This window comes from Cupressus sempervirens, chromosome 5, assembly GCF_028749045.1.
Source record: "Cupressus sempervirens isolate cs-2001-9-10 chromosome 5, ASM2874904v1, whole genome shotgun sequence".
NCBI classification, from domain to species: domain Eukaryota; kingdom Viridiplantae; phylum Streptophyta; class Pinopsida; order Cupressales; family Cupressaceae; genus Cupressus; species Cupressus sempervirens.
In genome coordinates this window covers 925,861,435-925,889,006 of record NC_143122.1, presented here as the reverse complement: position 1 = coordinate 925,889,006, position 27,572 = coordinate 925,861,435, and the positions used below count along the sequence as shown (strand labels likewise).

At 35.9% G+C, this 27,572-nt stretch overlaps 1 long non-coding RNA gene across 3 annotated transcripts; it reads right to left on the bottom strand.

Annotated features, from left to right (window-relative positions):
- Positions 1-4,753: 4,753 nt before the first annotated feature.
- LOC149558991 (uncharacterized) lies at positions 4,754-27,365 on the bottom strand. 3 transcript variants are annotated; one of them, XR_016365095.1, is made up of 3 exons: positions 27,160-27,353; positions 26,849-26,955; positions 4,754-8,607 (listed from the first exon to the last, which is right to left on the bottom strand). It is a non-coding gene; the product is annotated as an uncharacterized LOC149558991 (long non-coding RNA). The 3 variants fall into 3 exon arrangements; XR_016365093.1 differs by lacking the exon at positions 4,754-8,607 and adding an exon at positions 15,460-18,833 and having other exon boundaries at positions 27,160-27,365; XR_016365094.1 differs by lacking the exon at positions 4,754-8,607 and adding an exon at positions 25,520-26,634 and having other exon boundaries at positions 27,160-27,365.
- Positions 27,366-27,572: the final 207 nt, after the last annotated feature.

The window sequence follows — 27,572 nt, the reverse complement described above, 5'->3', positions numbered from 1 at the left end:
TGGGCTCTTGCTAGTTTTGGAAGGACTTCTCCAATTTGCAATTGTCAAAGGAACATAAATTGAGATTAAAAGGTATTTCAGGAAAGGAAAATTAATTTGAGTAATAAGGAGGATAGGATTATCTAGTGTGCTTCCAAGAGTGGATGTTATTCAACAAAGTTGGGTTATCAACTTAGTGAAAAGGTGACTGTTTCTGATGGGTGGTCCCATAAGTTGTGTTGGAATAAATTATGTTTGCCCAAGGCTAGAGCATTTGCATGGTTAGCTTTGAAGGGCAGGATTCTTACGGATGATAAGAGGTATAAGTTCAGGTTTGTGGGCCCGTCTCATTGCACTCTCTATCTGAATGCGATGGAAACTGTGAATCATCTTTTGATACAATGTGATTTTGCTCAACAATGTTGGATGCGTTTCAAGATGCATCTATGTTGGTCTACTCCCCTACCAAATTCTCTTCAAGGCATTTTTCAAAGTTGGCCTGGAGATCTCAAAAAATCTATTTACTCAAATATTTGGGTTGTTAGTCGAGCTTTAGTCATTTGGGAAGTGTGGAAGGAGAGAAATAGACATATCTTTCAAGATAGATTGGAAAGCTTGGATCAGATTTGGGAAAGAATCCACCAAGCTATTGAAGAGTGTATGAATGCCAATGGAATGTTACAGTACCCGAGGAGAATTTTTAATTGCTGGGACAATAGGGTACAAAATTTTTGGCCCGAGATCAAAATAAAATGGGCTAATGATGGAGGATTGGAAGGCAAGCTGAAAGTTCATAGGAAGGAGGTAAGATGGAACCCACCAAAAGGGGACTGGATTAAAATTAACTTCGATGGTGCTTCAAAAGGGAATAAAGGCTTATTGGGTGCAAGGGTAGTGGCAAAAAATGGACAAGGGGATATTATTGGTTTTGTGGCTAAACGGCTAGTGGATGGTACTAATAATGCCACCAAGATAGAGGCTACACTTCTAGCAGTAGTATTAGCCAAAAAATTAGGTGTAAATTATCTTCACCTTGAAGGGGATTCAAAAATTGTGGTAGATGGTATTGCTAAAGGTTCTATGCAGGCATGGTTTTACTAGAATCTGATACAGACGATTAGAGTGGAGCTTGAAACTTTTAATAATTTTAAGGTGAGTCACGTGTATAAGGAGGGTAATGTGGAGGCAAACAAGCTGGCAAATTGGGCAACAACATTCCCCCAAATTAATACAACTGCATTTGATGACTTTCGAATGGTACAATTGGATGGTTGAATTGGAGGTGGCGATTGCTTGTTATACTGTTGTCAGTTATTTATTGTTGGCTGGTGAAGTTTTGATGGATTTGATGGGGTTGCACGTGAGAAGAACAGTAAGAGTGAAGTTTTGTAAATTTTTTTTGGCTTTTAGATTTGTGTCAGTAGCTAGTATCATTTTGACGATGGCAGCCTATGGGACTCGATTTTGAATGGACGCTTTAAGGGTGCAAAGCAAGTGTTTTTATGTGCAATGAAGTTTGGTTGTTTCATTTAAGAAACGTGGTGTAGGTAGTTGTTTGTCTCTGGTTCTCTTATTGGTGCATGGAGAAGATGACTATAATGGAGCCTCTTTAGCCATGGACTCAAACAAGAAGCTAAAAGCATTTAAAGGGCCCGTTAGTAAGGAGAGATTGAAGGGCTTACTTAGGATAAAAACCAAAGGGGTGATTGAAGTGGTTTTGGGTGTAATTGGTGCCCAGTTTCAGGAGTGAATGGTGAAACGTCACTCAAATCTAGATGTCATTACGATGGTAGTGGCGTGGGGGCTAGAGTTAAACAACACCATGGAGGAAGTCAACTATGTTGCCAGATCACTATTTGAGGAGGACATGTTGGGAGGCCTAGATTCTATCCTTGAGTGGTATGTTCCAGGCATTGGGTTGGACTTTTTTGAGTGTTTCAAAGACGAGGATGAAGGAAGGCGTTATAGTTACATCCCCTTTCTGCGATAGAAGGCGAAGGCAGATAAGCCTTCTATGTATAAGGCAACCAAGGATGCCTAGGAGAAGCTACGAGAGGAGTTAAGCTGCGTGGAAGGTGGGGAGGATTAGCTAGAAAATGAGTGGGTAAATTTCCCACATCGAAGGCACAGTCCACAAGGCTGGAGAGCTATTTCTAAAAGTCAAGGTTAGGCGTTTAAGGATTGTTGGTATGCTATGGGTTTGTTTTTTGTTGGGATAGTATGTTGTGGTTAAAGTTTTTTTTTTGTTATCAGGTGACAATTATTTATGTAGATTTTTGTTGCTATGAAATAGTGTAGAGAGTTAGGCCTAAGGGTGGGATGGTTGGGGGTATTTTTGGTTATGGCTACTGTAATATATCAAAATTCTGGTAGGCAGTCGTAGGTTGGTTTTTAACGCTGGAGGGCTTTTTGTTAATGGTGTTTCAATGCTTTTTGAAGGACTTATATGTAACTATTATGTTTATTTTTGCATTTAATATATATAAACCTTACTGATAAAAAAAAAAGTATCACAATACTTAGCCTACAACAAATACTAATAATATCACTAACAATATTATTATTATTAAATTACTAATTTGCATTCTAAATAGATATATCAAAAAATAATCATATAAATATTATTATAATTTAAATATTATTAATTTGTTAATTTGTTATTTGACTAACAAAAAAAGAAGTTTAGATTCTAATTTTATTATTATTTTTGCTTAATAAATCTATTTCAACTCAAAGAGCTCTTGTTTAAGATGATACCACACAAGTAGCTCTTTAAGAATAAAGTCTTGTAAAAGTGTCTAATCTAAAGTGCTTGGTAAGTAGATGATACTCGAACCTAAGCTTGTAGATGCTATGGTTACCATGCTTGAAAACACTCCTTCACATATTCATTTCTTTGGATTCTTTTGGGGTTAAAGATGCCTCCACTTGACAACATTTTAGAGAACGATTATGGCAACATTATTTTTAAAGCAAACATTTCTATTTAGATAAATACAAAATACTTTTTTGTGATTATTGAATACATATAGAACAATCAACATCACCTAAAATATTTTTCAATTTGTTTATCTCAATTTTTGGTATGTTTCCACACTTTTTTAGGACAATGCAAGCTCTTGAAAGGCTTGTTTTTCAAAGCACAACTAAAGAAGTTTCCAACTTAATTCAATGTTGTTATAGTTTTTGTTGTCGAAGTGCTACTTTGAAAGGTCATATGCTGACACTAGAATAGAATATCTTCATGGAATGTATAAACTTTCAATGCAAAATGAATTGAAAGAAAGAAAATGTGGAAGCAAAGACATAGCACATGGAATTGTTTGACACAATGCCTTCAATGTAATATGATGGTTGCAGTCTTTGAAGAAATGGAATAGGTGAAAAGGCTTTATAAACTTCCAGCTAACAAGTAGCAGATACAAGCCAATGACCAAGAGTTGTGCTAAGAGCCAAAAAAGAAAACAAAAGGAAGAGAGAATTTTTGCAAAATATAATACTTAATAAGCATTTGTAAAATATATTTAAAAACTTTGAATAAATATTACTTGATTTATATATTTTGGTTCTCTCTATTGGAGCAAAATGCTTTAGTTTTCTATGCCTGGAAACAGTCTTTCAACATGTGCAACATTGAACAGGTTTGTGACCATAAACAAGGGAAGAGAATAATTTTTGTTACACAAATGCAAATGTATTGTTGAGCAAATTTATTAATGGTTAATGCAGATGTATTGTTAAGAAAATTTATTAATGGTTTCTCTAATAGCTTTCAAAATTCATGTTAATAATCTTTGATGTGAAGAAGATAAATGTTGCTTTTACATTAATATTCTTTGTGATGGTTGAAAATACTTTGGCAATACTTTTCTAATGCTCTAATAAATATGAATTTCAATGTTGTCTCATAGATACAGAGGTGTTAGTAAAGATCTAAATTCTTAACAAGTCATTTGCTATTGTTACAATATACTTCTGCATGTAGAAAAATTATGAAAAATCAAAGCATATATGTATGCAATAATCACAAAAAAGTATTTTTTATTTATCTAAATAGAAATGTTTGCTTAAAAAATAATGTTGCCATAATCATTCTCTAAAATGTTGTCAAGTGGAGGTATCTTTAACCCCAAAAGAATCCAAAGAAATCAATACGTGAAGGAGTGTTTTCAAGCATGGTAACCATAGCATCTACAAGCTTAGCTTTGAGTATCATTTGCTTACCAAGCACTTCATATTAGACACTTTTACAAGATTTTATTCTTAAAGAGCTACCTGTGTGGTATCATGTTAAACAAGAGCTCTTTGAGTTGAAATAGATTTATTAAGCAAAAATAATAATAAAATTATAATCTAAACGTTTTTTTTCGTTAGTCAAATAACAAATTAACATATTAATATCAACAATCAACAATTAACATCACATGAGACAACATTGAAATCCATATTTATTAGAGCAATAGAAAAGTATTGCCAAAGTATTTTCAACCATCGCAAAGAATATTAATGTAAAAGCAACATTTATCTTCTTCACATCAAGGATTATTAACCAGAATTCTAAAAGCTATTAGAGAAACCATTAATAAATTTGCTCAACAATACATCTGCATTAACCATTAATAAATTTGTTGAACAATACATTTGCATTGTGTAACAAAAATTATTCTCTCCCCCTATTTATGGTCACAAACCTGTTCAATGTTGTACATGTTGAAAGAATGTTTGTGGGCATAGAAAACTAAAGCATTTTGCTCCCATAGACATAACCAAAATATATAAAAGAAGTAATATTTATTCAAAGTTTTTAAATATATTTTACAAATGCTTATTAAGTATTATATTTTGCAAAAATTCTCCCTTCCTTTTGTTTCCTTTTTTTGGCTCTTAGCACAACTCTTGGGCATTGGCTTGTATCTGCTACTTGTTAGTTGGAAGTTTATAAAGCCTTTTCACCTATTCCATTTCTTCAAAGACTGCAACCATCATATTCCATTGAAGGCATTGTGTCAAACAGTTCCATGTGCTCTGCCTTTGCTTCCACATTTTCTTTCTTTCAATTCATTTCCCATTGAAAGTTTATACATTCCATGAAGATATTCTATTCTAGTGTCGGCATATGACCTTTCAAAGTAGCACTTCAACAACAAAAACTATAACAGCATTGAATTAAGTTGAAAACTTCTTTAGTTGTGCTTTGAAACACAAGCCTTTCGAGAGCTTGCATTGTCCTAAAAAAGTGTGGAAACATACCAAAAATTGAGATAAACAAATTGAAAAATATTTTAGGTGATGTTGATTGTTCTAGACTCAAGATGCTCATGCATCAAACGTCCTAAACTATCTTATAGAAAACTAACTTCCAACTAATTATCCCCTTCATAACAATATGTAAATTGTCCTAAAAAAGTGTGGAAACATACCAAAAATTGAGATAAACAAATTGAAAAATATTTTAGGTGATGTTGATTGTTCTAGACTCAAGATGCTCATGCATCAAACGTCCTAAACTATCTTATAGAAAACTAACTTCCAACTAATTATCCCCTTCATAACAATATGTAAACCTTCATTTTCCAACATCCCCCTAAGATTTACATTAAAAAATAACAAGAAAAAAATAGAAACTCTACAATATGGACTTATCCTATCCCATCTTCAAATCTATTAAAGTGACTTCACCAATCTCCTTATAACCCCTCAAATGTTTCTCTAGGGAAATGTCCTTACTAATAACCAGATTTACATAAAACATCAAGCTACTCATGTCTAGGCAAATTTCCAGGCAAATGTCCAAGTTGTCCAATGATACATGTGAATAGAGACATACTTGACTATTCACAAGTACACTGACCTTTTTTGTGAATCAAGATAGCTATTTATCAAGATCCATAAAGACACTAATTTTTTGGGTCAGGACATGCTCAATCATCTACAAATCATAAATTTGTTGGACTCCCCGTTGTTCCATTAAGGGACACACAAAAAATGGTATTTCGCATGCAAGACATAGTGAGAAGCTAACTCAAGACAATAATATTCCTCCAACCTTAGTGCATCCAACATCCAATATGACCTACTTAGCTTACTTTGTAATTTTGAATAAAATAAAGACCCCAATCCTAACCAAAAATGCACCCAATACATGAATAGTTCTTTTTACTTCATTTAAAATTTAAAAAAACACCTCATATGAATATTATGAAAAGAAATATATATATTATAAACTCGTTACATTTGAACCTCAAGTCTTCTACCTACTATTGAAATTATTTTTAAAAAAAATTAGAGTTTTTTTCCAAATAAATATTTTTTCAGCATCTAAACATCTTCACTGACACATGTTTCGAATACCTCTAATGCCTTTTTTAAGATGAAATGTATTTGTATTATCCAAACATCTCTTTCAGAGCATTTTTAGTCTTACATGTTATCAAATGCCTTTAATGCCATTTTCAACCTTAATAGTTTTCCATACATTGAAATGGTGAAAAAATCCTTTTAAAGAGTGAAAAGTATCTTGGTACTTTTTAATTCACATATTTGTCACCCTTACAAATACATCTCAATTGTTTAGAATATCAATACTAATTATCTTTCTTCTAATGAAAACATTTCAGCAACCCAATCATAGAGAAAGTAGGGGAAAAAACTAATAAATATTTTCCCTTCTACCAATACCACAATCTTTATAAATGTCTTACATCATCTAGTGTAGCCATACAGATCAGTTGTCAACATTGTGATTGTTGAAAAACCATTGTTGATACAACAATTGAAATAATAAGGTTGTATTTCTTTAAATAAAACATCAAATTTTATATCATGTTAAAAATGATTGCAGAAATAAATATTGTAAAAGCTAAACCATTTTGCTCATGAAGCGAGCACCCATATATTAAAAAAATTTGATGTTTTATCTAGTTTTAAAAGATATTGTGCAATGGCTTAACAAGTATTGAATTCCCAAAATAGTTTCCCAACTGTGTTACCACGGACACGTCCCCAAGCTAAAAATCCCTATCTCTGTAAGGGAAATATTTCGAGGACTTGGTGACGACTAGGGGGTGTCACCATCTCGTCCCCCTTTTTCTGAAAATTCCCAAGAAACGTCTTTGAAACTTGAGGACTTCAATTTTTTTGAGGGGGTACATTCGTACATTCGGTGATGGTTAGAGACACCTTGTAAGTCCCAAGGACACATGGGTGTCCCTAATTTTATAGATAACATTAGCACTTTTAAACATTTTTTTAAAAAAATTAAATTGAGCCCCTCCTTCCAAGTTCACCCTAACATGCTTATTACTGTTTGAGAGTTAATTCGTGTTATTTGGGGCCTTTTGATTATTATTTAACAACATTACATTAAGAATCATGGAGTTAATATTGTTATTATAGTCACACACTACTCTCAAAATTATATAGCAAACTACAAGGTGTTGGGAAAGTCTGAAAAGTGCATTATAGGCCTAAAACATTCATCCTTATGTCATTTTTTGGCAATACATCAGTGCTTGGTTGGTCTTGGATTGATCTTGGTCCTTTGTAGAAGATATGGTGAATATTGGGAGTTGCATCAAGATACCATCTTATTGTAACAAACCTATCAAAACTATATAGATGACTTTTTTGTATTAATATTAGTCTACTTCCAATGAATTGAAAGTGTAGTTTCAAAATCAAATGATAGCTGTGTGTTTTAATTTGGAAGGTGGTTATTGTTCGTGTTGCTATTGAAAGTGAATTCTAAATCATGTTCTTACATATATTTCAAATTTTTGTGTTATTATTTTAATATCACATGCACATTGACAATAATTCCAAACTATGAATGCAGTACAGCATATTGAGTATTGAGTTTGATTATTGAAATGTTGTATGTTAACTTTCTATGATGTTTAAATGACATAGTTTATCCATGTCTTCGTATGAATGTAATGTATATATGCAAATTTCTCTATATATTTTATATTTTTCCTCTATTTATATGATGTCCTAAAAAAAAAAAATTGAAAATTTTTTACCATCCCAAAAATCCATCCCCTGTCATCCCTGTCCTGGAAACTTGAGGGAACATAGTTTCCCAACAATTCCTTAAACTACCTTGCAGGAAGCTATCTCTTAACTATTTGTTAATTAAATCTAGCACAAAATATCTTTTTATTAAGACATACAAACTTTAACTTTCTTAACATAATCTGTTTCTTCTTTTTTGAGGGGGGCTGTGGGGGGCGGGCAGTAATAATGATGATTTTGTTTAGTTATGCATCGTGATTAGAATTGGCTGGAACCATGGGTAGATACATCAAAAGGACTCCACCTCCCAAAGTAAGGCACTATTAACAGACCAGATTCAAGATTGACACACAGCTCTGAAACACCTTCATTTTTTTTTAACATAATCTATTTCTTTGTAATGAGTGACTGCAGTTGTGAATATCAGTATCTTCCTCATATATGGCCCCATAGCAAGTCTTTTAGAGGAAGAACCAGCATGCTTTCCCATATAAGGTACTTAGAGGTAAGAACCCTAAGGCGTGTGACCGTTGCACCCAACGATTGTGAAAATTTTAGTGATACCTGAGGCTTAGATACTCATTTATATGGATTTCATGTACTGCATCGTCATCACTGAAAAGAAAATTACTGTTAACTCAAACCCATCAACTATATTTCCCAATTACAGCAATAAAACTCCAGCAGCAGTTTTGAATTTACAAGACTAAATAACAAAACTTTATCAGTAATCCATAGTCATAATGACATCAAAGCAAAATAGATAATTGAGAGTATGGTTATATGATACTAATTATCATCAATATCAGTAAGTTCTAGACTCGTAAGCAAAGAAAGATAACTAAACTCAAGGTTAATAGCAAAAAAAACTGAATTCCTCTCTACATTATACAAATACTCTTGTGGCATTTAATATCTGCAATCTATACATTCAACTTTATACAGCTCGATAGCCTGCTGAAAGATGCAGACATAAACACAATTCCAACTATTCGATGCTTATAATGTTCTCTAGTTCCAGAAATTCTTGATCTTCTCGAAGAAACTCTGATGTATAATAAATATCATTTATTCATCTCCATGAAAATGTGAGTATGTTCAGATTTACAATATCTGTTTTTTCTAAGTCCCCTGATAGGAATTTTAATTTTTCTAATACTTTTCACCTGAGGATAATTTGCAAAACTAATCTATACATTTGAAGACTGAATTAGGCAGTTGAATCCAAACAGAAAGTATCCATGTCACTTCTAGATTTTGAAAAGGGATATGGCCGGGTGGAGTGGTAACTATACTCATGATGCTACAAGGGTTGGGTTTATCTCCACAGTTTTGTAATATGGTTGTAACACTATGAGGGATGCCCATGCAATGGTAGAGGTAAATGGGATGCAATCTTAAGCCTTTACCTTATCCAGATGGTTAAGGCAGGGCTGTTGTTGCATCCCAATTTTTGACTTAGCTTGAAATATAACCGTTGAAGTCCGCATGAAGTCAGTTGGCAATTTAATTTGACATAATTTGGCAAAATGGTAAGATAGTCATCATGATTTCTAGTAAAGATGACATGTTAGTTGATCGTTAATTGCGAATTCATGGAATTACGAGGAAAGGTTAATTGTTATGATTATTTATGATTATATAATTTATATTTTAATTATAGAGAAATTCCTTGCAGGGAGCATGTCGAAAGGGTGGAAACATTGTCAGAAAAAAATTAGGCAAAGCATCACCATCATTGGGTAGACGGGTAAAGGATCCAACGATTTGAAATAGAATATATTTGCGGGACTTGCATGAGTTATTTAATAATTTAATTAAAATAATTGAGTTAAAATATAAAACGTATCTTAAAGGATTTTAATTTATCGTTCATTATATTGTTTTTAATAATTATTTATTACATACATTTTAAATATAAAATCATTTAGTACCATTATAATTTATAATCAATTAAGTGATGTATATATTAGGTTTTAATGATTATAATAACCTTTAAAACTTTTCATCTTCTTTCTTTCTTTCTTTTTCTTCCTTTCTTTCTTTATTTTCTCTTAAGTCGATTTGAGGGTATTTGAATTGAATCTTGTAACCGATGGTAGCCGAAAGGTCTGGCCCCATTCTATATTATGGATTTCTTATGGTCTTTCGACATTCTTTTTCATATACTTCATCAGCTTTTCTATTTTCTCTAGTAGTTGAGTTTCCCTGAAAACAATAGAGACAGAACCAATTCTGATATTAACATTTTTGCCTTACATCAGTACCAACTCCTGCGGGTTACTGAAAGAGATAGGCAGGTTAAACAAGTGAGGCCTTCTCAACAATCAATGACAGAGATTGGGTCACGTAAGGAATTTAAATTCAATATGTATGGTCATTTGTACTTCCCTTTTCATATTACAAATGCAGAGTTTAATCCATGTGCCCGCAGATCATTTCTTAGTTTCATATTAATAAAACTCGACTTGTATTTAAGGCTGCTGATTTCTAATACAGAGAAAATTGTTTTTCATTTATGGTTTATGACTGTGATCAAAGCTTGAATCCTGTCATCATCCTTTTTAAGTTCTCATGATCTTTGAAAGCTTGCCGTATTTCCATTGCAAAGTAGTTGTTTCCTTATGTGGTTCTCTAACAACAATAAATGCTTGAAGTCTGTTGAAAACCATTGACAGTTGATGTCTTTTCTTTTGTTATAACATTACAATGATATAATGCCTGTTGGCAGTCGGCTGAGATTGAAACAAATATGTTATTAAGGGCATAACTCCTTTCAAAATTCGAATTGAGTATCCATCCTTAGCCGGTTATTCCTATAGACTGAGATAGGTTTATGGTATTACATTACTTGATTTACTCCATGCATACTATAGAGGTATCTTTTGTTCCTTATTATGGCTGCACATAAGCTTAAGCGTTGAATAGTCTGAAATAAATGAGAATATTGATACCATAATAGAATATAGAATTTCTATCAAATCTTTGTTAAAAAGAAGTCATATCAGAGCAAGCCTATACAAAGTATTTTCCATATGTCTATGAGATAAGGGATAGTGCCCTCAAGAAGAGCCAGTAAATAATTTAGAAAAGCAATTGTATTCTTTGCTAAGCCATAGACCCGGGTCGGACACACTATAGCTGTGAATATAAAATGTATCTGTGTTCTTATGAAAAACAAGTGTTATGAATCTTAGATTGAAGCCAAGAAAAACATTGTACAGATCTATAACCATTACATCATTTGGATATTAGACTTAAACAATCAAAATTCTGGAATCTTAAAAGAACATGTTTATATAATCATAGATTATGAATTGCTGGATGCATGTAATCTTCTTGTATAGTTGATAGAGTCATTTGCTCTGAGAATTCCGATTACCTGAACTCACTCAACTGTGTAGCCAAGAAGATGGGTGATGAGGTGTGAGAAAGGAATCACCAATAATTGGAATCAGTATCAGTTATGGCATTTCAATAGTTATCATTAAAATGAATTAATTAATAGAGCATGCATATTCTTGTTATGGTGATCTCCTGCTGCCAAGTTGTATGGTGTTATATATCATGATGCACAGTGGATGGTAAGATGTTTCCTGTCAATTCTAAGTAGGGAGGGCCTTTCTCGTTAGAGATCATGTGGGGATATGTTGTGGTCCAAGGTTGGGTGGTTAAGCTCCTAGCAATGTTCACCTATTCTCCAGATGTCAGACATGCGTCAAACGGAGATAAGCTATCCATTCATTTGATTATCGGAATCAGGTAATATCATTTTTATTTATGAGGAGGTAAGATTAAAATGAGTTAATTTATTGTTACCGTTATTTTACACCTAGATGCAAGATATAGAACCGTGGATTGTTTTTCATTTATATGGATATCAAATATAAGTATAATTCTAACCTTGAGTTACTATCACAATTAAGCAATCGGAAGGAAGGGAATCTGAAGCCCTAATTGAATCCGTGATCGCAGAAGCCCTAAATTGAATCCGTGGTCGTGAAAGCCCTAAATTGAATCCATCGTCACGAAAGCCCTAAAATGAATCCATGGTTGTGGAAGCCCTAAAATGAATCCATGGTATTGGAAGCCCTAAGTGAGATAGCAGTATCGAAAGCCCTAGTTGAATCCGTGGTAGCGGAAGCCCTAAGTGTGACAGCGGTATCAAAAGCCCTAAATGAACCGAAGGTAAATGATGCCCTAATTGATACGGTGATATGTGATGCCCTAATTTAAAATATATAGTGGTATTTAATTGTAATTATCATTTGATTTTAAGGTAGCGGTTTGTAGATGATAGTCACTATATGAAATTGTTATAGTGTATTTGTGGACTAACCTGGGTGGTTGCAGAAGCATCACTAGTTTGATTTCGGTCTCAGTTTTTCGAGGTATGTGGTTTTCAACTTTTGTAGTGATTTCAATTGATGGCATTTCAAGTTTTTAGTTAAGAAAATTTTGTCTAACTGCTTTTAACGGTAAATTCTATTCACACGAACAAGAATGATATAATTGTCTTCCTATCAAACGAAGTAATAACTATATTCTTTGAGTTGATAGTTGTTAATTTAGACCCTGGAAATCTGGATGTTACAATTGTCAACTCACCCTAGCCACCTTTGTATTCGAAAAAGACGCTTTGCTTTACTTGCTGAAAGACGAGCAACTATAATCTAAAAACAAAGGAGTGATCCTTCCAAGATCCAATTAGTGCTAAGTGTTCCATTCATTATCATGGGAGATGGATTCATGTTGAATCACTACTCATGAAATATGGGTCAATGAGTTAGCCTCAAAAACTACAAAATTAAATCTTGATAGCAATATCACAATTTGACTTGCTGTGGAAATTATCTCCTATCAATTGATGAGCTTAAGGGGCTTTCCAATGAATGGTTCATAAGGCACAACACTTGGTGAAGGTTTTGCAAATGGGGTTGCAAGCAGAGTGGGTTTAACCATGGAGGAAACTCCGTAGTTAAGCACACTCAATCTGGAGTAGTACTAGGATGGGTGACCTCCCGAGAAGTTCCGGTGCTTCACCTCTGTGAGCATCAGCTAGATCCAATGAGTGCCAAGTGTTCCATTTATTATCATGAGAGATGGATTCATCTTGAATCACTTACTCATGAAATATGGATCAACGAGTTTGACTCAAAAACTACACGGTTAAATCCTGATAGCAATATCACAAGAAATATCGAATGTTCATGCTTCAGACACGGCAATACTGATCCAATTAGAGGAAGCCAATTTTGAGATCTTAATGACTAAGTTGAACCTATTTTGTTCAGCATCTGGTAGCAAGATTCCTTGTCCAAATTTTTTTTACTAGGTTGAGATTATAGACCTAAATGATTCAGCAGATACTCTATTGACTGGGGTGGACTTAGTCATCAGGTGATATATCTGGCATCCCTTTTGCCGTTCACCCATATCTTAAGGGTACGTGGAATTGGATCAAGGAGAAGATTGAAAGGAAACTCAAAAGATGGAATAAGAACTATCTCTCACTATGGCAGGTAGAATCAACATATGTCAAAACAAAATGTCTTCATACAATATCTATTATTCCTCTGTCTGGTTGTTTAGTCAATATCAATTCAAAATTTCAATCTCATCCAAAAACAAACCAAGTATGTCTTATGGTCTGATGGGAAGGGTAACAAGAAGAGACATGCTGTCAGATGGGTATGGTTTGCTATGAGAGAAAAATAATGGAGGTTTGGCTCTTGACTCTTAAAGACCTTAAGGTTACAGGGCATTGCAATACCTGCTAAAAGGATTTTCAAGACTCCGGAAGGAGAAGAGTCTTGGAAGGTTCTTAGCAAACACAATATATAGATCTGTCCCCAAAAATAATCAGCACTAGAAAGACATCCCTTTTGGTCATTTTCCAGTCAAAGCAGCAGGGTCTATTGTTTTCAAATCCATTTGGAAGGCTTGGGAGGCTGTTAGGGGTCATATAATGCAAAATGAGGTTGTGGATAAGGATGGCAGTATCAATGTATTCAAAGATACAATCAGAGATGGACAGCTGATAACCTAAGATGAGATTAGCACCAGTTTTGACATTCCCCTTACCAATTGAAGACCCTATACTATTCTGAGAACAGCCTGTGCATCCTTGTCCCTTCGTAGCCTTGTTTTGATGATCTCCAGCCCCTCTACCTTTAAGTGGACTAATGACACTCCTCTTCCCCATATGAAAGCAAAGTTCATATATACTGTGCTTGCTGATTTTGATGACATTGCCTAGAATATCTACTCTACTTGGAACACCAAGATTGACAATATTGTATGGCATATTTTCTTTGAGAACTTTGAGTCCACACCTATTAACCCAAGATTAAGTATTCTACTTGGAGTTTGCTTCTGCAGAAACTCCCCATTACTGCTGCTAATGGAGAACTCGATATTTTCCTCTTTATAGGCTGCCTGAAAACACCATGCATATCATTTTTCATGCTTGTTTGGTAAGGAAATCTGGAGCATTTTAGGCCTTAAAATTAGTGTCCATATTAGTCCCTAGGAGGAAGGAAGCTACTGTTTTTTGGTCTATTCTTTCAAGTGAGATTTCTTTGGTTTATATGGAAAGCTACAAATGATGATATTGTTAAAGATTGTGTTAGATTGCTTACTGAGTCTCTCAAGAGACTCATTTTTGGATAATATTTCTTGGCAGGTAACAGTGACTATGAGACTATCTAAGGAGATATTTGAAAAACTTCCCAAAGACGAACAGGTGAGGGTGTACAAAAACGAGATTTGCTGAGGCCATACTTGGTCTCGAAGAACTGCAGACAGGACCCCCTTTAGATAGGACTACAAAACTTTGTGGCAGAGATAGAAAAGCAAAGGCACAGGTAACAGAAGAGGTTGTCCCACTTGTTGTTGCTGTCCCGGAAGGTGTTGTACTTCAACAGAATGCTAATGCACAGATCCTAATCTACAAAAGCTCAGATGGCCCTCTTCCTTAGGCTGCATGGTTCAAGGAGAGGTGGGATGTTTAACTGTTCAGTAATTTTGAATATGTTCACACGATAGTTTGAAAACTTGCCATAACCAAAAACTTGCTACGGCCTGAAAAAATATTTGTGAAAAGCTTGGCCAGTTTCCAGAAAAAACACTTGGGAACTTTAAAAATTGCTTAAATTTAATTATAAGTACATTGTTTTATTGCAAAACACAATAAGAAGATGCACCAAATGAGTCAATAACTGAGAACACAAAAGAAACAAGCTTAGTCTAGATATATTTAAACATGAAGTGGGTACAAAATTGCATTCTCATGAGGATTGCTGATGGCTGGAAGCAAAATAATAAATCATTTATGAAAAACCTAAAAACTAAGTTACCGGATTGGGTTTGGGTAAGAGAACCCGGATCATGGGTTTGTGAAAAAAATCATTATGGTTTGTAGAGGTCGGTGTGTGCGTGTGTATACAAAAAAAAGAGAAATAAACATAATTGTAAAACTAAATCATTTCATTTATGAATCTATGATGCTTGACCATTGATGAATTCCAAATGGGAAAGATAAACATTAAAAATTTGAATAATTGATCCACAAGTCCGAAAACAGACTGTGTGAATCCAGGACTGACCGATCTGTGAATCCGAATCCAATTTGTACCCGGCCTGGTTCGAGGGTCCAGGGTGTTAACCTGGTGAAGTATACTAAAAGTAAATACATCATTACAATTAGATCTTCCTCTTCACCTCTGGTAAAATTTAAGGAGAGGTAGAACTAGAGGGACTAGTCCTAGAAGTCTACATGGGCATGATTGTGCCTCCTTGCTCGATATGTCTGACTTCAGCCTGTGGTTCATCCTCCATCAAGGAAGTAGCTCTGCCTCTAGTTTCTCCTAGCACTAGCAATGACTACTCATTCAACTCAATGCCATCCAATGTGAAAACAAATCCACCCCCCTCCTCCATAGCCTGCCTCTTCAAATCATTGATGTCATTCTCTTCAAAAAAATCTGCCTCAAGTCCACTTCAAATCGATAGAAATCAATTTGCAAGTGTTTGGAATACAAGTGTTTGAAAGACTATTTTTCCCTTTTCAGCAAAATACAAATTAATTTGGGTCATTTTCTGCCTTTAAGTTATGTTATAAAACTATGATCAAGATTTTGGCAAAATTTTGACTAGGAGTTGGCAAGTTTTTGCCAAAAATTCATGAGATTTTGGTGCCAATAAAAGTCCTTAAAACTCGCCAGGCTACAAAATTCAACCAATTTTTGCAACTCGGCAAGTACTCTGCCAGTAGTACATCTATGGTGCATATTGCTGACAGGTGCATTATGATGTACAAAACACTTGATATATGATGTAAAAATACATATGTCTGGATATAAGTGGGACTGTAGTACTGCACTTCAGTCATATCTGGGCATGATCAGTCAGCCAGAATTGTAATGGGATCGCTTTATATTTAATAAAAAAAAAACTTAAGTGTCAACTATCTTTTCTAAATGCTCCCTTTTTCCCTGTGGCAATTGATAGTTCAAATCTCCCAGCATGTCCTCATCTTGAACATCTCCATTATCTGAATGATGAGGGTAAAGATTGCGAACTGCTATCAAATTCTTCCAATAAGTCTTATCAGATAGGTATTCTTGTATCTTGTAAGGAACATCTCGACTTCAATTTGTTCTTCTTCTTGGCTTACCATTGTCCTCTGGAGGTTGTTAGGGTATTCTATGGTCTGATAGACTTGATCAAAAATGAAAAATCTAAAGGTCTTCCAATCTCCCTGTCGTCGTCCTCCAAATCCAACTCCACATTTTCTTCCAGCTCTTCTTCTTCAAATCTAGATGAACTTCTCTTTCCTTTGTTCTAGTTGCCATCACCCCTTTTACTCACCATTTTTCTTTATCACTTCAATATCTCCTTTGCCTTTAAGGCATATTCACATACTTCATCTATGGTCCATACCTTCACCATGGAGATCCCATCTTGAAGTTGAATCTTAAAGCCATTGACATGCCTAGCTAATGTTTTTCCTTTTCTGACCTTTTATATCAATTTAGATTTGAAGCCTTGTAACTTGCTCAGTACATGCTTGCACCTACTGATTTCTTTATTTTAACTTTCTTTTAATACTTTTTGTTTGTAATCAAAAGTAAAAATTGAGTCAATAGATGTTTTAGTATCTTAGACCATACCCTAGTTTATCCTTTCCATTCCTTCTTCAAGAAATCTGCAAGTTCTCTCACTATATAGCGGCATGAGACTTCAATTTGGATGCTGCAATTTTTAATATTTTAGGTTCATACTAGTAATGTCTTCCATCTCAAATACTTCTCCAACTCTTGGACCTGGTCTAGAAATAAATCTGGGCTGAGTTCAGCTTTAATGTCTAACATATCAACCTATATCAAAGCCTGCCCACAGCTTCAATTAGTCCCTCTATAGCATATACTGCTCTACTGGACTACTCGCATTTCTCATATTCTCATGTTCCTCGTTGGACCCACTAGCTCGATGGTTTCTATCCTCTGATGCAATTCATTACCATTCTTTGAGGTCCTTTTTTCCTGCCTACCCTTCTCAGTTCATGCAGAGTTCCCTCTAGGCTATCTCACAAATTACCTGATACGGAAACTAATTAAGATAAATCTCTGTTCGTATAGATTTTAACATATCCAATTATTTAAATCTGCGACTCCTAATTTCAGACTGGAAACCACAACAAACAAAATAGAACAAAAGATTCTTATTCATTATCTTATTTAGGTGACAAAATATTAAAATTCAAACTCAGAACTAGAAATCAACTTCTTAAAAAAGGCTACAATTTTCTTAATGCAAATATCGAGTACACAGGCAAATCTAAAAACAGCTTACTCTCTATTTAAAGGACTATAGAAATCTCTTTGCATTGAATTAAATATTTACCAGTCTAAAAAAACCTTCAACCCAGCGCACACCCACTAAAAATGAAACGGAAAATCTTTAAAAAATTGCCCTAAATGACGACTAAAGAAGCCACGAAATGTAGATACAACCAGAATTAAAAAACAGCTAAGCGTGAAGAAAACTGAAACTAGCATAGAAATGTTGCTAAAAAAATGTCTGCGATCACATTTTACAAAATATAAGCTCTTTCAACATGAATTGAACCCGGGACTTGCACTTAAATTTTTCATTTTAGCACTTTGCAGTGTTAAAATTCAAATATACCAAATGTATCATGTACCATTTATCAAGTTGAAGAGGGGATTAATTGTGTAGAAGAGAATATAATATACAGGCATTTTTTTAACATAATCTTCTCAAACATGCATGTACAATTCTTTAAAACACCATGTTTTGGATTTGACCCTATGAATGGGTGTTTAATATTTATCTAGTTGATGCCCATGAATACAGATGACACTCTTTAAACATCCTTGAACTACACCAAGACACTTGATGTCACGGCAAAATTGTTTGATTTACATTTTATCTTTTTTTAAGTAATTTAGTCACTGATGAAGGGATAAAAAATTGAATTGAATTGTCGAGTTCTAAAGATCATTATATTAGTGCATATCATATACATGCTGCTAATGGAAAAGAATAAAAACTGATCAGGCTACAGAATGTGTCCAACAAATTATAATATTTTGAATGTCATGTCAGAATTGTCATATGGAGCAAGAGGCACACTGTGACATGGCTGACAGAATGGGATAAGTTTAGTTTATAATTTATTTTCCCATATTCGAAGATGGTCATTCATTCTAAAAGCAAAATCAAGACTCCAGTGAATCTTGAAATCCTCCATAAGAGCATGCTCAACACACTTAATAGATCTCTCCCGTGCCCGGGGCTAAGAGGAGCGGACAATTCTGCATTTTGTTTTAGAAAACTATTAAGATCATCAGAATGCATGCCAATGGAAAAAAAATGAAACATCGACACATTTGATATCGTCAACAAATATTTGTTATGTTTTAGCACAACAAACTACTAAGACTCAACAAATGGTCATAATGGGTTCTGACTATTACCAAACTATTAAGATGCTCATACTGCATTGTGACTGTCACCAAAATATTAAGATTCGGCAATTTCATTTTGGGTTGTGACAATTACCAATTATCAAACTACCAGATTTTCAGCAAGCTCATCTAAGCTTATGGCAATTACCAGAGCTCAACAAGCTCATTACCAAACTACCAAGATGCTCATATTGCATTGTGATGCAGGAGCATCCAGAGGTATAAGGGCAATCCTGTGTCACCCAAAAAAAAATGTACTTAGACTTAGTTTCTGTTTCAGGTGTTTTCATTTTTGGATACCCATTTGGGTCAAATAAAGGTTCCAACTCTCACAATTTCACTATCAGTGTGTTAGAAAATCCCGAAAAAATAGGAGCATGTAATTGAGCCATCATTTTGGTAAACTAGAAGGTGTGAATTGGCCAGATGAATGTAATTGTGATTTAGAGCATTCCAGAAAAAGAATCAAGTCAAAAGGCCCCATGGTTTGAAAGTTATTGCAGTTTTTCGAGTTTTGGAGACCTCCTAAGAATGCTTCAAAGTCAAGTTAGGGGCATTAAATGACCTCGAAAAGGGCCGAAAACTGGGGGACGAGCGAAGCTTGTCCATAGGGCTATAGAGCGCTTCAAGAGCTTTCCGAAAATGTAAACAGTTCGTCAATCGGAGCTACGGTTCAAAAGTTATGCCTCCCAGAAGTTCGGTTACCGTTTCTGGATTCTTCTAGATTTGCGCCGACTTCTAATGCAGCTTCTGAAACCTTCTATTTGGTCGGTGGATGCCTACTAGCACTTTCTAGAATGTACTCCTAGTCCTTAACCCTCCGGGGTCTATTTAAGGAGATTTTTGGCATTGTAAAAGGCAGTTCGGAATGGAGTTTGAGAGGAGGTATTGAAAGGAGAAATTATCTCCAGATTTATGCTATTGTAAGCCCTTAGGGCATGTTTTGAAGTTTATTTTCTCTATACTGAATGTATTAGCTTATTTTTCAGTCAATACAATTTCCCTTTTTCTGTTGTGTCCATTCTGTTCTTGGGTTGTGTCCCCATCAAGTGGTATCAGAGCTGGTTTTCCTGAGTGTGTAGACAGAGCGCCGACTGTGAGGCAGTTTGCACCAGGACTATGTGGTTGTGGGTTTGGGTTAAGAAGATGCCTCCACAAAGAGAGCGTGGCGGAAGGGCCAGAGTTATTAATCCTGAGGAGGTTAGAGCCCTCCAAAGGCAGGTACAAGCATTGCAGGAGGAGCTCCGTAAGGGGCAACTGTGGCCGCAGGTGATGAAAGTGAAGATGACAACGAAGAAAATGAAATTGGACCAGAAGGGGAATTTGAAGGGGAAGTTCTGAATCATGCAGAAGAAAGGCTTTTTAGGGCCATTACTAAGTTTGGGAAAAGACCTACAATTGAAGTGGGTGTATTTTCAGGAAATCTGAAACTAGATGAATTGATCGATTGGATCAATGAACTGGAAGAATACTTTGAGTATGAGGATATCAGATACCCAGATAGGGTTAAGTTTGCAAAGGCCATGCCAAAATCTGGTGGCAAGAGGTCCAATTGGAAAGAAACAAAAGAGGAAAGGAGAAGATCACAAGATGGGATCGCATGGTGGACAAATTGAAGAAGCAGTTCATTCCTGTGGACTATGAGCTTGATTTGTTTAAGAAGATGCATGGGTTAAAGCAAGCAGGAAGATCAATCCAAGAATATACAGAGGAATTTTACCGACTCTTGAGTAGAGCGGGGCATGCAGAAGCAAATAAGGAGAAGGTTGCTCGTTATATCAGTGGGTTGCGACCTAGCATCCAGGAGGAATTAAGTCTGGTAAGAATGACCAGCGTTGAAGAGGCATACCAGTTTGCCCTACGAGTTGAAGAGAAGCTGAATAAAAGGTTTGAAGGAAGACAAAGAGGACGCGGTCAAGGAGGAAGGGGAAGCGGTAGATCATCTGGAGGCCGCAATGAAACCCAAAAGAAAAATGAAGATGTGGGTACTAGCAGGAACCAGAGGAATGAGGGTTTCAACCGCTCCCATGATCAAGACTTTGGAAATCAGAGAGGAAGAGGTAGAGGACGTGGACAAGGAAGAGGAGGCTTCCGTGGTACCTGTTTCCATTGCAATGAAGAAGGTCATCGTGCCTTTGAATGCCCTCAACGACAAGGAAGGACAGATAAGAGAGTTGAGGGCCAAGCTAGGGTTGCTCATGTGGATGAGGATGCACAATCATCACATTCAGAGGATGCAGAAAGAGGAGAGACCTTGGTAAATGAAAGAGTCCTACTAAGTGGTGAGATTGAACCAGGACAACGGAGGAGTTTGTTTCGTACCAGATGCAAGTGTGAGGATAAATGTTGTGACGTGATCATTGATGGTGGTAGCACTGATAACTTGGTATCAGAAGAGATGGTCTCTAAGCTGAAGCTCAAGAGGGAGAAACATCCCCAGCCCTATCGGATTGCTTGGGTAAAAGATGATCATAAGGTCCTGGTAAGTGAACAATGTTTAGTGAAATTCAAAATTGGGAGTTACCATGATGAAGTTCTCTGTGATGTTATTTCGATGGATGTTTGCCATCTATTGTTGGGTAGACCATGGCAGTTTGATAGACATGCAGTACATGATGGACATGCAAACACATACTCTCTGACAAAGGATGGAGTTCGCCACAAATTGAAGCCCATGAAAAAAGAAGGTGAAAAGGTATGTAGCAGTGCTAGGATTTGTCTTGTTGATGAAAGGAAGTTTTTAGATGGCATGAAACATCAGCATATGTGCTATGCTTTGATTCTTAGGAAAGATAAAGAAGGTAGTAGTGAAATACCACTTGAAGTTTTAGATTTACTAGGGGAGTTTGGAGTTATTATCTCTGATAATGTTCCAGATGGATTGCCACCAGTAAGGCAAATCAGTCATCAAATAGATCTGATTCCAGGAGCTAGTTTGCCTAACAAGGTTGCTCACAGGATGACTCCTACTGAAACAGAGGAGCTAAATAGACAGGTTCAAGAGCTGTTGAGGAAGGGCTTGATTCGAGAGAGCCTGAGTCCATGTGCAGTACCTGCAGTACTCGCACCAAAGAAGGATGGAGAGTGGAGGATGTGTACAGATTCTCGAGCTATAAATAGGATAACCTTCAAGTACCGATTTCCTTTGCCAAGGATGGATGATCTTATGGACTACTTGAGTGGAGCTCAGTACTTCACAAAGATAGATTTGAAGAGTGGTTATCACCAGATACGGATTCGAGAAGGAGATGAGTGGAAAACAGCTTTCAAGACCAAGGAGGGTCTTTATGAGTGGTTGGTCATGCCCTTTGGATTGACGAACGCCCCAAGCACCTTCATGCGGCTCATGAATGAGGTACTTAAGAAGTTCTTGGAAAAATTTGTTATTGTTTATTTGGATGATATTTTAATTTTCAGCAAGACTTTGGAAGAACATTTATTGCATATTCGTAGTGTCCTTGAAAGGCTAAGGGAAGAGAAACTGTTAATTAATCTGAAGAAGTGTATCTTTGCAAAAAGGGAGTTAGTCTATTTGGGGTTTGTTATATCACCTGAAGGTCTCAAAATGGATCCAGAGAAAGTAAAAGCCATCTTGGAATGGCCTACTCCAAGGTCTGCTACTGAGGTAAGATCATTTCATGGTCTAGTTAGTTTTTACAGAAAGTTTATTAAGAATTTCAGTGGCATATGTGCACCCCTAACTGATACAATAAGAGGGGATAGAAAAGAGTTCAAATGGACTGCAGCAACTGCGAGAAGTTTTGAATTGCTGAAGAAGAAGGTGACAGAACAACCTGTGTTGGCACTTCCAGATTTTAGAAAAGTGTTCTAGGTGGATTGTGATGCTAGTGGCAGTGCTATTGGAGCTGTATTAAGCCAAGAAGGTAAGCCTATTGCATATTTTAGTGAAAAATTGAATGATGCAAAGAAGAAGTATTCTGTTTATGATCAAGAGTTCTATGCAATAGTTCAGGCCTTAAAGAAATAGAGGCATTATTTATTGCCAAAGGAATTTGTTTTGTATACTAATCATCAGGCATTACAGTACTTAAATAGCCAAGGTAAATTGAATCAGAGGCATATGAAGTGGGTAGAGTTCTTACAGAGCTATACATTTGTGTCGAAGCATAGAAGTGAAAAATCTAACAGGGTTGCAGATGCACTAAGTAGGAGACAGTTGTTGCTTACAATAATGCAAGTTGAAGTAGTTGGGTTTGATGAACTCAAGAATTTGTACCCTGAGGATCTTGATTTTGCTGAAGCATGGAAAGCTTGTAAAGAACCTGTTGTTGTAGATAGAACCAAATGGTTAGACTATTTGATTCAGGATGGCATATTGTTCAAGGGTAGTCAATTGTGCATTCCAAGGAGTTCCATGAGGGAAAATCTGATTAAGGAGAAACACAGTGGAGGGATGGCAGGACATTTTGGTCAAGATAAGACCATTGCCATTCTTAGAGAACATTATTTTTGGCCTCAAATTTCACAGGATGTGAAGAAGTTTGTACAGAGTTGCCAAGTTTGTCAAGTTGACAAGGGGTTTAGTCACAATACTGGCCTATATCAGCCATTGCCTGTTCCATCAAGGCCATGGGAGGACATAAGTATGGATTTTGTTCTTGGATTGCCAAGGACACAAAGGGGTAATGACTCAGTATTTGTGGTGGTTGATTGGTTCTCCAAAATGGCACATTTCATTCCATGCCACAAAACTCATGATGTTGTCCATATTGCAGACTTGTTTTTCAAAGAGGTGGTAAGACTACATGGTCTTCCAAGGAGTATAGTTTTTGACAGAGATACTAAATTTGTGGGGTATTTTTGGAGGACATTGTGGAAGAAGTTGAGAACAAACCTAAAATTCAGTTCCACGCATCACCCATAGACTGACAGCCAAACAGAAGTGGTAAATAGAAGTCTGGGCAATTTGCTGAGATGTTTAGTTGGGGATAAGCCCAAGGGATGGGATTTGATCCTACCACAAACAGAGTTTACTTACAATAACTCTATAAATAGGAGTATTGGAAAATCACCATTCCAAATTGTATATGGGAATAGCCCAAGGACTGCACCAGAATTGAGGAAGATAGAACAAGGGGAGAGGACAAGTGCTGAAGCTGAGGAATTTGCTGAACATATCAAGCGTCTACATGAGGAGGTTCAAGCACACATTACCAAGATGAATAAAGAGTATAAAGCTAGGGCTGATCAAAGGAGAAGACATAAGGAATTCCAAGTAGGGGATCTAGTCATGGTGCACTTATGAAAAGAAAGATTTACAGCTGGTACTTACAACAAGTTGAAAATGAAGAAATTTGGCCCCTACAAAATTTTGAAGAAACATGACTCAGGAAATGCATATGAAGTGGAGCTGCCAGATGGTATTAACATTTCTCCCATTTTCAACGTTGCAGATTTAACAGAGTATCATGATGATGGTGCAGATGAACAGCTGGTGTTAGAGCCATGTCCAATTCCTACTTCTAAGAAGGAGATAGAAGACATTCTAGATCATCGTGTGGGTAGGAGTACCAGAAACAGGCAGTATGAAGAGTATTTGGTCAAATGGAAAGGACGACCGATCGAGGACTCAACTTGGATTTCAGCAGCTGAGGTTTCCCATTTGGGATTCCCCCTACCATTTATAAAGTGACAGGGTCACTTTTCAATCTACCCTGGGTGTCTGATGCAGGAGCATCCAGAGGTATAAGGGCAATCCTGTGTCACCCAAAAAAAAATGTACTTAGACTTAGTTTCTGTTTCAGGTGTTTTCATTTTTGGATACCCATTTGGGTCAAATAAAGGTTCCAACTCTCACAGTTCCACTATTAGTGTGTTAGAAAATCCCGAAAAAATAGGAGCATGTAATTGGGCCATCATTTTGGTAAACTAGAAGGTGTGAATTGGCCAGATGAATGTAATTGTGATTTAGAGCATTCCAGAAAAAGAATCAGGTCAAAATGCCCCACGGTTTGAAAGTTATTGCAGTTTTTCGAGTTTTGGAGACCTCCTAAGAATGCTTCAAAGTTAGGTTAGGGGCATTAAATGACTTCGAAAAGGGCCAAAAAATGGGGGACGAGCAAAGCTGATCCATAGGGCTATAGAGCGCTTCAAGAGCTTTCTGAAAATATAAACAATTCGTCAATCGGAGCTACGGTTCAAAAGTTATGCCTCCTGGAAGTTCAGTTACCGTTTCTAGATTCTTCTAGATTTGCTCCGACGTCTAACACAGCTTCTGGAACCTTCTATTTGGTCGGTGGATGCCTACTAGCACTTTCTAGAATGTACTCCTAGTCCTTAACCTTCCGAGGTCTATTTAAAGAGATTTTTGGCATTATAAAAGGCAGTTCGGAGTGGAGTTTGAGAGGAGGTATTGAAAGGAGAAATTATCTCCAGATTTATGCTATTGTAAGCCCTTAGGGCATGTTTTGAAGTTTATTTTCTATATACTGAATGTACCAGCTTATTTTTCAGTCAATACAATTTCCCTTTTTCTGTTGTGTCCATTCTGTTCTTGGGTTGTGTCCCCATCACATTGTGGCTATAACCAAATTATTAAGATTTGGTAACTTCATTTTGGGTAGTGACAATTACAAATTATCAAACTACCAGATTTTCAGCAAGCTCATCTAAGCTTATGGCAATTATCAGAGCTCAACAAGCTCAACTTGAGTTGCAAAAATTGTCAGACTGCTAAAATGTAGGTCAAGTTGTGTAGAATAGAGCATCTAACAAGATCACCCAATAAACTTCATCTATAAGAAAATGTAAGAACAGAGATCTGCCTCTTCCGACACCATCCTGGATATAGCTAGCTTGATCGCATGGAGAAAACTCTTTTGTAACCACATCTTTGAAGAGTTTAGTTTGTCCAGAAGATAAACTGGTTTAAGCATATTATTCTCTCACTGTAATCACAGAGCTTATCACGCTCAACTGGAGTTGCAACAACTCTCAGTCCGCTAAGATGTCAGGTAAGTCATCTAACTGGTCAACCCAATCAAATTCATCTATAATTAAGTGTAAGGGCATAGAGCTGCCTCTTCCAACACCATCCTAGTATATCTAGTTTCATTGTATATAAAAAACTCTTTTGTAACTACATCTTTGAAGAGGTTAGTTGGAGAAGATAAACAACCTTTGGTGCATGTTAGTGCACGCTTGTCTAATTGTAATCACAACACGTAATTCACGATTGTATTTAAACTTCACAAATCTTTATGTCAGTGCTTACTCTTATTTTTCTTTTGACATCCCTTCATTTTGGAATCTCTCCATCTCAGTAGCTTGGGCTGAAGATTTTGCTTTTCTTTTTTCAATCTCTAATGCTTCACAGACTCATGTAACTTGGGCTGAAAATTTTGCTTTCTTTTTTTCAATCTCTAATGTTTCAAATCAGTAACTTGGGTTGAAATCCATTTTTTCAATCTCTAATGCTTCACATCAGTAACTTGCGCGGAAATTCATTTTTTCAATTTCTAATGCTTTACATAAGTAACTTGGATCGAAAAGTTTGGTTGAAAATTTTGCTTTCCTTTTTTCAATCTCTGATGCTTGACAGACTCATCAGCTTATCATGACAGCTAAAAAAATTGTTTTTTTCTTTCAATCTCTAATGCGTCACAGACTCATCCGCTTATCACGACAGCTGAAAATTGGAAAAAAAAAAAAACGGTACTTCAATCGCATAGAATTTCTGCAAACACTTTTAACAGAGGAAAAAAGGTCTTGACAAATGTTGCACTGTAATCTAAGATGATCTATCCAAATGCCTAGATTAATAATTCCCGCTGCTAGGGCGTTTACAAACTCTTAAAAACGTATCTAATATGATAAATCCAGAGCACAAAGTATCGACTTACTGATGGTATGTCCGTTGAGCTTGTAGCCAAGAGCACACTGAGGGCTTCTTTCCACTCTACAAGTTTGTTGGTCGGAATGCCCTTCTTCAAATATTGCCTCAAGGCATCTACATAAATTCCACAGTTCAGATCGGATGGCGTCACATCATAAAACATAACAATACTCCTGAACTTTGTTTTCAACATAGAATCTAGCTCAGATGAACGCCAAGGGGACTCTGCGTCTCTTCTTGAGAAGATGACAAGCTGAACTGGAAAGACACCAGAAAATGAAAACAAATACGAATCAAAAAAGGCCTTCAAACCCATACCAAAAAAATTGTGAAGCAGGGTATTGTGCAGGAACAAGGATGACAAAGTGAACTGGAAAGACACCAGAAAATGAAAACAAATACGAGTCACAAAAGGCATTCAATCCCATATGAAAAAAATTGTTAAGCAGTGTATTGTGCAGGGACAAGATGAAATTGAAGATTGTTGCCGTCTAGGGTTTCAATTTCTAAGTTTTATGCTTTCACGTGCGTGTAGAAAAGGAAGAAATTAGCGTGGTTAATTGAGTTTGATTTATTTGCGACTTTCATTTCATCTCCGGTTGCTTGTAACATTGCCTAGGTATAGAGCTCACTTCATTTTTTTTTTTTTCTCAAAGTGTATTTTTATTTATTTTTATTATTAATATTATGTGTTCGTAAGTGCTTAGTAATATTATAAATAATTTTTAGTT